The sequence below is a fragment of the Melospiza georgiana genome, chromosome 1 (assembly GCF_028018845.1).
Source record: "Melospiza georgiana isolate bMelGeo1 chromosome 1, bMelGeo1.pri, whole genome shotgun sequence".
Taxonomy (NCBI): Eukaryota; Metazoa; Chordata; class Aves; order Passeriformes; family Passerellidae; genus Melospiza; species Melospiza georgiana.
The window spans coordinates 122960815-122973989 of NC_080430.1; the positions used below are offsets into that span (position 1 = coordinate 122960815).

General features: G+C 37.7%; 1 protein-coding gene across 2 annotated transcripts in view; it reads right to left on the bottom strand.

Moving 5' to 3' along the window:
• STAU2 (staufen double-stranded RNA binding protein 2) overlaps positions 1 to 13175 on the bottom strand; it is a 168754-nt gene that overhangs the window by 34301 nt on the left and 121278 nt on the right. The window lies entirely within an intron of this gene.

Sequence of the window (13175 nt, forward strand, 5' to 3'; positions counted from 1 at the left end):
GGCTCCCTTTAACAACTTAGGATGTCACTATGTCAAACAAAAATGGTACTAATTTCTGGCTATGAAGTGAAAGTTAAGTTTTGTTTCCTAGTAATTACTTATATCAAAGGAGAAGAAGACCGAATCAGTGACCTGTTCTTCACTCTTGGTTTTCTTTGAGCCCACTGATCCTTGGGACAGCAACAGCCATAGGAATCACAGCTTCCTAGGGCCTGGCAGCTCCCCAGTCTGGCAAGTGTGTTATGGTACTGAGATTGAAGTTATGCCCTAGTGAACAAAGAGCAGCAAGAAAGCTGAGCAGTGAACAGCCAAAGGCACCAGGGATCAAAGGATACAAAAGATCTCCTGGCTTTGGTGGGGTGATAACAGGACAGGCCAAAAACATCTGCTAAATATGGTCTGGAGATGGTATCATCAGTGGGGACTTAACCTACACTGAAGGCAGAAACCCAAACCAAAACCTGAGCTTGGAAGTGTGTTAATGTTTAGCTATTCATAGCCCAGCTGATCTGGCAAGCCATGTTCTTGCTCCCTCTGCCAATAAAACTATAAGGATCTAGATACTTGGGGTTACATATGAGAGAGAAATCTTAATGAATTCAATATGGCACCTTCATGTTGCTTATTTTATATGGCTACTCAAATACTTATATTTTAAAAATATAAATGTATTCCTTCTGTGTAGACACAAAAATATGGCTATTGGCCCTCTATTGAAAAACAGCTTATGTGGCAATTTTTAGCTAGACTTGGTTTAAAAATGAACTATGCACACATAAAAAAACATCTATTTTTCTAACGAGAGACTTTCAAAGAGCCTTTTGAAAATTAGCTATGCGTTGGAGCCAAATATTTCACAAAAATAACTTGGAAACAATACACTGGCATTTTTTCTTGGATTACTCTCAAACGGAGGCTTCTGACTATAATAGTATGCAGCACTTGCATGATATGGACAATTGCCTTGGAACTGAGAAATCAATTCTGCAAAGCACTAAAAATGCTGAAGATCAGCACGTTGTGGGATACCACCAATTCTTTCTGGGACTAGTTAGTTGCTGAGACACTCAAACTGACTTAGTGCTACTGATGTATTTCAAATGTTAAACGTAATCTTAAGTCTTAATACTACTTAGCAAATGGTTTTTCTTTCAAGCATCCACAGATAAATCCTTTAAAATGTCTTCTGCAAAAAGACCAATGTTTGTGAGTATATACTTCAAGGAAAGCTATGGATAAACTCTGAAGGTCAAGGTATATGCAACATTCAAAACTGTGTTTTACTGGAAATGGTTAAATATATTGCTTGGGTATGGATGAATTACTTTTATAGAGAAAACACTTATGAAAAAATAACCAGGTAGATATTTGTAGCTTAAGAAGATCTAATGGCAAATAGAGGATCTATTTTTTAAAGCATATATGGACTACAGTAATTTTACAGTGTCTTGGATTGTTCAACTATTCAGAAAAATTTAACCACCAGTTTCTCCTATTCAGCTGCAACAGTTCTGAAGCAAGCTAATATTTACAGATTAATGTGGCATTCTAGATAAGTAACTGGAGTGCAAAAATTTATGATGAAGCTTTAGAGAAGGATTAACATAAGTAGCTGTGCCAGTGCTGGTTGACTTTCAAGTACCTACCCATACCTTGATTTCTCAGAAAATATTTGCTTGGCTCTTAAAAATCCATTTCCCTGATGATTTTTTCTAAAGTGAAGCATCTCTAATCACAAGTCACTTGAAAATTTATTCTTTCTTCCCACTAATGCATTTTGATAACTGCACTTTTTACACTTCTAACTATCAATAGTGAAAGAGTGAAGAGAGAGTTTCTAAAAGTGAATCTTGTCAGCAAATAAGTCATTAGTATGCCACCTAAATAGCTTCAGTCTTGGAATGCTAAATAGTCATGCTCTGATAAGAATTTGGCATGACCCTTTAATTATTCTTGCAAAGAACACAAGTAATTAAATCATGAAGTACTCAGTTTCTTCATTTGGTACAGGAATTGGTGTTGTTCCCTATCAAAGGCAATGTACCTATATGCAGAACATGACTATTACTATTACATTGTAAATAAGGCAGTAACTCTCAAAAACCCCCAAAATAAATGACTAAAGCATATTAACTCTGCAAACATTACGTGTTCAGCTGTCGTTCTTTCAAAATAGGGAATAATGCAATCTGCTCTAAAATGCAGATTATATATAAAGGCTGAAGAAGTAAGCTGCTTTCCTTACAGGGTTTCTCAAACTCTCTTCTATAGCACAATTGGCTTTGTGTGTGTTTGGGGAAAAGGTGTCCAAAAGCTTTGTGAATTATTCAAGAAATCTAAAAGTATTACAGAGGACTTGTCCCAGAACACTTTGTCCCTGGCTCAGGGCCTCTGCTCAGCAGCACACACTGAAGGAAAGCATAGTCTGAGGCCCTAGAATTGATGCCTACTGGTGATTCTTTTCTTTGCACAGATCTCCAGCACCTGCTTGCTTTCTCCCCATAAGTGCCAGTGTGGCTGCAGACACACAGTCATCTCTGCACTCTTCCTATTTCACCATGATTTCCTTTGATCCTGATCTCTCTGGATTAGGGGGCAAAGGATTTGGGCTTCAAATCCCAAACTCTTTTAATCCTTCCTGTAAGGGAAATGCACACATGGAAAATAATGAGTGGAAGTGACCATTTACCTGATGGTCTGATACAGAATCACAGGATTGCCAGGGTTTACCTAATCCAGCCATCATTCTACCACCACCATAATCACCCCTAAACCACATCCCCAAGTGCTACATCCAGATGCCACTTGAACGTTTCCAGAGATGATGACTCCACCACCTCCCTGGGCAGACTATTCCAATGCCTAACCACTGTTTCAGTTAAGTTTTTTTCCTAATATCAAATCTAAACCTCCCCTGATTAAACTTAAGGTCCTTTCCTCTCATTCATTTATTTGAGACATGGCAGAAGAGACCAACTCCAGTCTCACTACAACCGCTTTTCAACCTCCTTCATACTAAAGAACTGCCAGTTCTCTCAGCTGTTCCTCACAGGACTTGTGCCCCAGACCCTTCACTAGCCTCATTGCCCTTCTCTGGACTTGCTCCAGCATCTCAATGTCCTTTTTGAAATGAGGGGCCCCAAACGAGACACAGGATTCGAGGTCTGGCCTCAGCAGTGCCGAGTACAGGGGGACAATCTCTGCCCTGGTCCTGCTGGCCACACTATGGCTGGTACAGGCCAGGATGCCACTGGTTTTCTTGGGCACACTGCTGGCTCACATTCAGCTGTCTGTCAGCACTCTCAGGTCCCTTCCTGCTGAGCAGCTCTCAAGTCACTCCTCCCCAGGCCTGTAGTGCTGCATGGGGTTGTGTAAGTGGTTATATACCATTGAATTAATTCTGGAGAGGGATGATGGTACAGAAACAGATATAAATGCTTAGTGTGACCACAGAGACAACTTTTGGCACCTCCTTTTTCAGCTGCAAACTTATCCAAATTGTGTGTCTGAGATAACCAGCACTACCTGCTGCTATGCCATCTATCTGCTGCCAATACAGCCACAGCCTGTGGAAAGGAACGGAGACTAACAACCTCACACACAAGCCTATTTCATAGACCTCCAAGCACTTAGACACAGCCCATGAAGCCTGAGAATCATGAAGACACTGGCTGTGAGATTGCCTATGCAGTCTTAGTGTGGTCCTTCATGTGTGTGTAGTATGGCGCAATCTTTACTCACATGCTCATTCCATCCCTGCAAAAGATGGGCCTATCCAAGAGTCACTCTTTCCCAAACATGTCCCATCAAAACCACAAAGTTCCACAATAAATAACATGGCAGTTTGTAAGGATGACCTGGAAGGCAGAAGAACTCATGAAATAGAGCACTGGGACAGTGTTTTTACTCCCAGGTTTGCCAGCATCATTCCAGCAAGATGCTGAGCACCCTCATCCCTCATTTTCCCACTGATAACATGTGAATAATAATAATATCAGCTTTCTCGGTAAAGTATTTGAGATAGATATACCACAGATATAGTAAAAAAGGATATGCAAGACTCAAATCTGTCTTTTGAGAGACAGGAGTTTCACACCTCATGCAATCCTCCCTTCTCAGTGGAAAGACTGAAAAAAACTCTACACCTTTGAGTTAAAAAAATCTAAACATTCCTAATCCTTGGATCACACCTGGAACTATTTATTACCAAGATCTGATCCTGTGATGGGATTAGTTCAGCCTCAGTGTTACAGTAACTCCACTGTGGTTTCACTCATAACAGGGAATAAAAATACATACTTCTGGAGTTATGTTTCATATTAGATGGTGAGCATATTTGTATGAGCCCTCATTTTCCCATTCAGCTTCAGAGGATCCCATTACAGAGTTTTGTATGGTTATTTTCTACTTCTGCATTGGGTCAAGCTTTCCCCAGGGTACACTTCTAATTCATGGTCTTCTACATTATTATTACCCTTTTGACCTAAATGATTAGCCAAAGTTTGAGGCCCTGAGGGCTGTTTCTATTAGGAGGAGAAAATTATGAAGTCAAGCATCTTTTAGGCATATCTAGTTAAAACTCCAAAGTCACCCACCCCCAATTTTACTCCTGTTTCCTTCAATGCAGGAGACATACAACAACAACAAAAATCCTTGCCTTCCCTTCTTGAAGCCTTTTCAACCAGCACTAAGACCTTTGTAGGACTGCCACAGAGATTATCTCATACTTTCTTATTTTCACATTTTCTTCCTCTTTTGAGTCTTCTGGTATGCTTTTTCTCCTGCTTTTTTCTATCTTTTGCTTTTGCCCTACTCTTCCAGACATATCCAATTTCCACTGAGATTAATTTAATATCCAGTCATACACTTCTTCCACTTAATTCAAGTGTCTGACTACCCTCATTTATGCTTTTGTTTCCGGAGGTGAAATGTGCCAGAGTTTAGGGTGGAGGCTGCTACTGTTTGAGCTGCTGCTATCATGAACTTACTGTTCCTTAGAGGAAGGATGTAACATTCACCAAATTCCATGGTACTTTACACATTTCACATTTCTGGAATGCTGGGAGACCCTTCTGGTTTGCTTGCATAGCCCACTCATCTGGCTCCAGAGTCTGCAGCCAAACCAACACTTCTGGTGGTTGTACCAGAGCAGTGAGTGATGGTAGCAGTCCTGTCCTCCCCCAGCCTCCTCTCCCTCACTGCTTGCAGGATAAACAGCTGTGATAGCTCACAGCATAGCGTGGTAGAGGGTCAGGAATGAGAAGGCAGGAGTGGGGGAAAGGCAGGACGGTGCTTTGGGCACTGGTGTCAGCACACCTCGCTTGAGGCATTCATCAAACCAGCCTGACCCACTGAAATCTCCCTGAGCTCTGAGCAAGCAAAAATGCTTGCAAAGTGGATGCCAGTAGCTGCCAGTTCTAATCTGAGAATGGTATGGAAAAACAGTGAAATTTTAAATTATGGCAGTTATGTAGAGTAGCATAAGTGTCTCAATGCTTTCTACCTGTCATATTTAAATACCTATCCAAAATGAATTAAAGAACATAATAGAAAACATGCTCATGATGAGTTCCAACTAATACAAGGGGGTTTTGGTATTTCACAGCCCTAACAGCTGAAACCCTTCAAAATTTTAAAAATGTAGGACTCTCCATAAGACCACTGTGAAAGATAAGTGCAATTTAGGTGACTTGCCCAACATTAACAATGGCATTTGTGGCACAGCACCCACATGCTCACCTCCTCACTCATCTGACCCCAGAGCTTTCTCACAATTGCAGTCCAACTATTATCTTGGGGAAAACTTTGTGTGAGTAAGCTCTAAAAATAGCTATAGAGAAGCACATCAGAGAATGCCCTGCTATTATTTCCTCTTGCAGATGCACATTTTCAAAGAAAACTCCAGCACCAGTTCTTGAGGCACTGCACGCAGCATTCTCCAAACTGCCCAAACAGTTGTGCTATACCTATAACCCCAATCTAATAACACAAATATTAAAGCGGAAAAAGCTTGCATAAAATCTATATTGCCACATTAATCTCAAAAGGACATTTGGCTAATATAAAATTCAGCATCATCTTCATTGATGGTTCAGGGAAATAAAGTTGTAATAAATTGCCTCAAGGCAAAGTACTAATGATTGAATGAGGCTATGCAATTAAGATGTAAGTTTTTTAATCACCTTTGAGGTTAAACATAGAAGAATTATGTGTAAAAGGGCAATTAAATGCCAGAATTTTCAATCTCAGGTCTCCTCATCAAAGATTCAGTTACCTAAATTGTTTTGCACTATTTCAGAGGAAGACCTGGATGTAACAATATTTCATGCCCTACAAGAGGAAGTAAAGAATACTCTTTCAAACAAAAGCATTACCAGGCTATCAAAATCTTAACAAAGAAAAATAAACGAATCAAGATTGATCTCCAGTGGTCTCAAGTTCCTGAATTCCTAAATGTTAACATTAAGTTTAAAAAGGGAAAAGCAGCGGAAAATGTAGCCATTATCATCTTCATATACCATCCTCAAGTAATATATATCTTCATGAAATGTGAGTTGCATGAGCAGCGTATTTGATATTTCTGTACCTTTTTATATAATTTCACATACTCAGTTTAAAAATACTTTCCTTCTGAAATGGTTTAAGATTTATTTTTTAAGAGAAAAATTGATTCATTTATGCTCTGATCCTGCAGATCCTTATATATCTGACTGTCTTTGAGTAAAATTATTCAAATGAAAGTGTATTCAAGATTGTCAAGCCAATTGAAGTTTTCTTCAAGGGACACATGATAAATCCTAATACTTCATGACTGAAAAATTAACCAGCTTCAATCTACTGTTATCAGATTAATAGTTATAGGAACTTATACAGTGAAAGCTATAGGAACATACAATACATAGTATTGAAAATAGTAACCTTTTTCTATATTTCCAAGGAATGTTAAGATGGAGCAATTTAATAACCTGACTTGTTTGGTGAGGTTTTGTGCCCCTATCTCTAGCAGAAAAAAATGGGGGAAAAGAAATATTAGAAAAGAGGTTTCTCACCCAAGATCAGTAATATTTCTATTACTGCACTGTAAGATTTAAACTACTATATTTTCATAAAATAAACAAATAAAGATCACATGCCATTTTCTCTTGGGCAGAATGAAAAAGGGAGAAAAGAAAAGAAAGAAGCACATTTGACAGATGCTAGTCACTTACTACATGCTAAGATGTTAGAAGGCGTATCTATTTCAAAATAACTAAATAAATTCAAAATTCACACCACTTTGTTGCAAGAACTCACTGTTTTTATTTTAGACTAGGAATGTGTTATTTTGCTCTAACTTAAAATAGCCATACACAATCCACCCTTAAAAAATACCACACTGAAAAATGTTCCCTTAAGATACACATGACAAAACCGACTCTCCTAGTGATTGAAGTGAAACCAAAGTACCCTTAATTAAAAACTTACCTCCAAAGTGGACAGAAGAGTTTAGGAAGATGGGAGGAAAAGAAGTGTATTAAAATGTGGTGCTTTTTACCTTATGCAAAATGTGTGTCTTTCTCTTCTCTTCATTTACACCTCTAACCCTGTAGCAACTGTCACAGTTGTACTCTACAAGTTTCCCTGTGCATTGGTTTGAGTAATTATTGTTATTTACTGCTGCCATTTTCATCAGGTAAAAAGCCAGTTCTCTGACTTTCAATAAACTTCCAAGTCTCTTCCCAGAGCTATTTACAACAGCCTTTCCAGCTTAACATTTCTGAGATATGTAGGCAGGTTTCCTGACACATGGAAAAGAGTGCGAATTACTGGAGTATTCAGCATCATAAAACACAGGCACTGATATAAAAGCTGAAAATGTGCATACCAGCTTTTTATTGTGCGTTTACAACCCAATTCAAGTTTATGAATAAAGTCTCATTAAAAGTTGAATTATTGCTTATTGGGTACACTGGCATTATAATAACACTAAACCAAAAACCAGAATCAATTGCATTTCTCTTGGCTTTATGCAACAGAGCTTCTCCCTGTACATCTGTAATTTTTAAAAATTCCTCCTGCTTCTACAACAACCTTCTGCTAATTTTCTTCAATTTTCTGCTCCACTAACTTAAAAGTCATTTCCTTAAGAAAACAGATGACAGACAACCTGAGTGACTGATTATATTGTGCCATCACTTTGTTTTTTCTCTGAGGCCTTGGTTTAAGAGGATGGATGTTAGTGTAAATGACAGAAAGGGGAGCTTCGCATAGGATTTCACTTCTGTTCAAAGACAAACTAATGCAGCCTTGCTGAGGTGCAATCAACTTGACAAATGGATGCTGTGCAGCCCTGTGCCTCCCACTGAAACCCGAGAGTCTGATTTACACAATATTCCCCCTGTAAATGGAGGGAAGCCCAAATTCCAATCAGACTTAACGCTGCTCAGCTGTATAATGGGTTGATCTGATAATTCCTCCCATATAATGAAATCTGATAATAGTGGGAAAAAATACATCAGAGAGAATGGAATACATTAATGAACTTGTAAAAATACACTTAAGTCTTAACAGATTTAATAAACAGAGAAAGGATGGCTCAAACGGGGAGTCTTCATATGTGGTCAGCAGTTCTCGGGTTTAACAATGAAGCTGACTGAAAATACAGAGTTTCTATTTACAATTGACTACATTCACCACACCTTTTTTCAGATGGCCAGGAAATGAAAAAAAAAAAAAGCATTTAAATATCAAAGTAAGCTTTGTAATATGTTTACATGTCTTGCCTTGTTCTGTTTCCCCTTCAAACTAAACTAATTCTATGATACAAGCTGTTTTCTCAGGGAAATGTGAGTCAGATAGAAATGTTTTCCTACACGAAAAACAGTGTTTCATTTACTGACTGGAAAGAATAGGAAACATTTGCTTTTAGACTTTTAAGATTTTTTTGAATTGAAAAACAAAGACAATTCCATTTCAAAACACTTTTCACACAATTTCGACAGCTGGCACAAAAATTAACTGTTTACATAGAAAAATGTGACAGAAATGTCTACTAAAATCAGTACTTTTTCTGTATCATAATAAACTCTCATTGTCATTGTTCTCTACAAATAAATATTTTGCCTTAGCAGCTACAATTGCGACCAGAAGCTGTTCTCACACATCTACAAGTTGAGTAGTGCGGGATTTTTAGGGTTTTATTTACTTTGCTGTTGTCACAAATAAAAGAAAAAAAGAAAAAAACTTATGCAAACATTTCATGCTGAAGTGAATGGATTTCAACAGCTGCTGATTTGGTGACATCGAGAACCCCAGTGGAGATGTCCTGCTGAATTAACGTCTTGGAAATGTTAAAAAGAAACTTCAAACAGCCCTTGTTTAGCAGGCGGTCGAGGCTCGCTCTCGGTGGGGATCATGTGAAGACTAGCAGAGCAGTCACTCAGTCATGAATCAGACTTGTCAATAGTTGCCTATTTTCTCAACAGGTGTCTCAATCACACGTCATAATCCTTCCCCCATAGGCTTCGGTTCAACAGAAACGGCTCTGGCACGGGACGCTGCTTTTCCTTATATGAGACATATATTGACTTCTTACTGAGCAGCTCCCTCCTCCAGCCTGTGCTGAGCTTTGAGCTTGGTATAAACACGTCTCTCTCGCCCGTGTGAGCCAGCAGGGAAAGAATGGGGACTGCAACACAGGAGCAAGGAAGCTTTTAATCCTTTGTTATTGCTGCAGATAAGCACGGCAAACACCAAACCATCACTCGCTGCTCTGTCAGATATTATGAAGTGCTGCTGTGGTGAGGTACCCTTTGTGAATCCCTGTGCAATAATGCACTTGGTTGTCAGACAGAAAAAGGCATTGCTGACATAAAATACCTTATGCTGGCTAAAATTGTAGGGATATGCTTCATAATAATTAAACAACAACAAAAAAATTAATTAAAAACCCAGGAAGCCACTTTCAAGTAGATATTTTTAATGTAACTAACTTTCAATCATTACTTTTTACAGTAATTTTTGTAATTAAATTAATTTTCCTAAGTTTTGAAATCCTCATTTCTTTTATAGGACACATACATTCAGGCAGCTACAGAAGTAAATCAAGTCCTTTGGGTCCCAGATGTCAGAATCCTGAACAAATGCAAGTGTTCACAGAAAATTTTAACTTACATACAATTTTTACCTTATTAAAAAGTGTTCATATCTATGTTTACCCCTATGCTCCTTGAGTCACATCAGTATTAAGCAAAACAACAAAGAGATTTAAAGAAACTTCGGTTGGCTTTTCTATGAAAAAGCAAGAAACCAGTAAATATTCTACAACTCATCTTAAGCTTGTACAGTTCATATAAGTTCTAATGTATCACCAAACTACTCTGGGCTTCCTAACCCTACTTTTGTTTTCTAATTTTACCTATTATATGTCTACAAAATGCTGATGAGCTAAAGCAATTTTCTGTATTTCTAGGCCAGTCTCTTCCTGTATCAACGGAAGAAGTGTGCTTGCAAAATAATGTGGGCTGGTTAGTAGCAGCATGCTTCACTTTTATAGTAACAGCTCCTGTAGAAACTACAGCTTCTACATGACTTGAAAATTAAACATAAAAGAAGATTTACAAAAAAATATATCAGCTTTATGTAATGTTTTGAGATCATAAGCTCCCTTGTATCAGACTTTATTAAAATGTTCCATAAGGAAGGTAAACTTTCCAACTGTAAGACTCTATACAACTTAATAATTTTGAAATATCTTTGAAATGCACGTCAAATGAAGTTAGACAGTAAAACTGGTGTAGTTTGATCATTCCAGCCATATGTCAAAATTCTTCCACATTGTTGGATAACATGAAAGTGCAGCACCAGTTTCTGTCACCCTCAATTTAAAAACTTTTGATATACTACCTCTGAGCATAGAGTTGTTTAAATACTATCTCTAACATCAGTAAACTGCATGTACCACCTGCACCATGACTTGAATTACTGAAACACAACACTACACAATTAAAGAGATCTTCTCAGATTTCAGCAGAAAAAACATTGTACTGGAGAAATTTATAGCAAAGGAAAATATTTAAAATGTATTTCAAACGTGAAATATAATTTGATTCTGCATCTGATGCATACTTCATACTGGAAGCACCACAGTGACAAGGTATTTGAAGTATGTTGATAGAAAATTATGGTCTGGGCCAGGTCTTGAAAATGCTATGTAAGTGAGTGATTTTACATACAAGTTACTCCTGTGAATTAATTTTAACTACTCACACAAGTGCTTTGTAATGACATAGAAATTTTTGCAATTTCTGTCAGAATGAATATAAAATATAGACACTACTTTCTATGTAGACAGACAGCAAGTCAATATATTCTTTTTTTTTATTTAGCTCTGGGGCAATTTGGAAGAACTCTGTTCTAATCACACTCATAATTTTATTACATTCAACACTATATAAGTATTTTGACATAGAACTGGATTAATAAGTTGGTTTCAACATCACTGCTCAGATGGATGCTGCTTCCTGCACATTTGTAGGAAAATTTGCATTTTTTAAGATGTCTTTTCTCTGTATTTTTTGACAGTACATAAGGATATTATGCAAAGAGTATGCCAGATGATTATTTAGAGAGCACAAATACATTCTCTGTAAATGCAGCTTTTAACAACATTTACTCAGAAAACTAACTGGGCACTGATTGATTGATTCTGAATGGGAGCCCAGCCTTATACAAACCACATTCATCAAAAGCATCCTAATCATATCACCATGTTAACATTTTGAACTTTACTTTCAGTACTTAAGGAATGGAATTCATGAAATAATCAAATTTAGGGGAAATTGACTCTTATTTTTCATTTATAAAGACCTACTTTCAACACAGATAAGGCATTCTTGCTCTATTCTCTGCTCTCTCCCAAGCACAGAGTAAGACTTGATAAAAAAAGGACTAAACCCCTAACATTGGCATATAAGCATTGTCAAATGGAACTTTCAATGGGTAATCCACAATGATGCAACTTCAATCTCATTCAGATGCAGATCATTTATTCCAGAAAAGACAACATTAAAAAATTTATATCAAAAGTAAGGAAAAGGCTACAGCAGCAAATGTTTAGGCACATGGTCAGAATGATATCAAGAAACAGAAAAGTGTTATTACCAGCAGAGATAGCATTGATATATTAGAACTTGATCACATTTAGCTCTAAGCTCTGAAGTTTAAAAGGTATATTGAAAGATCAGACATTTTCTGGAAAAAAAAGGTAAGGATGTAAAATCTTGCCTGTATGTGAAGATTAAAGAAGCTTAAGTTATTCTGCTTATGAGACAAGGCAGGGGGAACCTGACAGTGGACCTGCAATACCTACAACAAGAGAGATTTGCTGGGAGATATCTTAAGAGTATCAAAGACAAAACCAAAGTCTTGTAAAAGGTAGAGGAAGATGAGATTAGAAGAAAGGTGCACAACTTCTCCCGAAAGTAGAGAGGAGTAAGAGTGATACCGAGATTTTTCTTTCTTCTGCCAGACAAGGAGTGGAATAGAAACTTGAGATGCACACTCTGAAACACTGTCTTTAGCAAGAGTCCAGAGCCACTACACCAGTTACTCACACTGTCCAATTCACAACCTGAAAAGACATTCTAACTTCTTAATATAACAGAAACCAAAGCATGGCACCTGGTTATACCACTTTTAGCTAGTAACTTGGCTTGTTTACCTCCCAATTTCTACTTGATGACTGCAAATGCAGAAGTTCATAACACACAATCTAGAATGTTCTTCCATCTGATAAAGACCATCCCCCTAAAAACTGCACTCATGATCAAACCATCAGTCAAATACCAGTCTTTGATACTCTTGGCTGCTGCTCTCTCAGTTGTGAATGATTTGTGATCTGGAGCAAGGTTTTAGGAGGGAGGTTTAGGAGGAAAATAAGAGGCATTATTCAAAAAAAGACACTGATCTTCAAGACACAGCCCAGCCACATATCTCTTCTCAGGACAAGGAGCATGAATTCCTGTGATTTCAACAATGAGCCTTTACTTTTCTATGCTTCTCATCACTTCATTTTTTACAACTATGAACAAAATTTTCCACTTCAGTCACTTTTGTCCAGCTGGAAGCAATGGGCATGCAAGTGGCAGCTACAATGTTTTGTAAAAAAAAAAAAATAGAAAGAGCAAAAGGGAGTT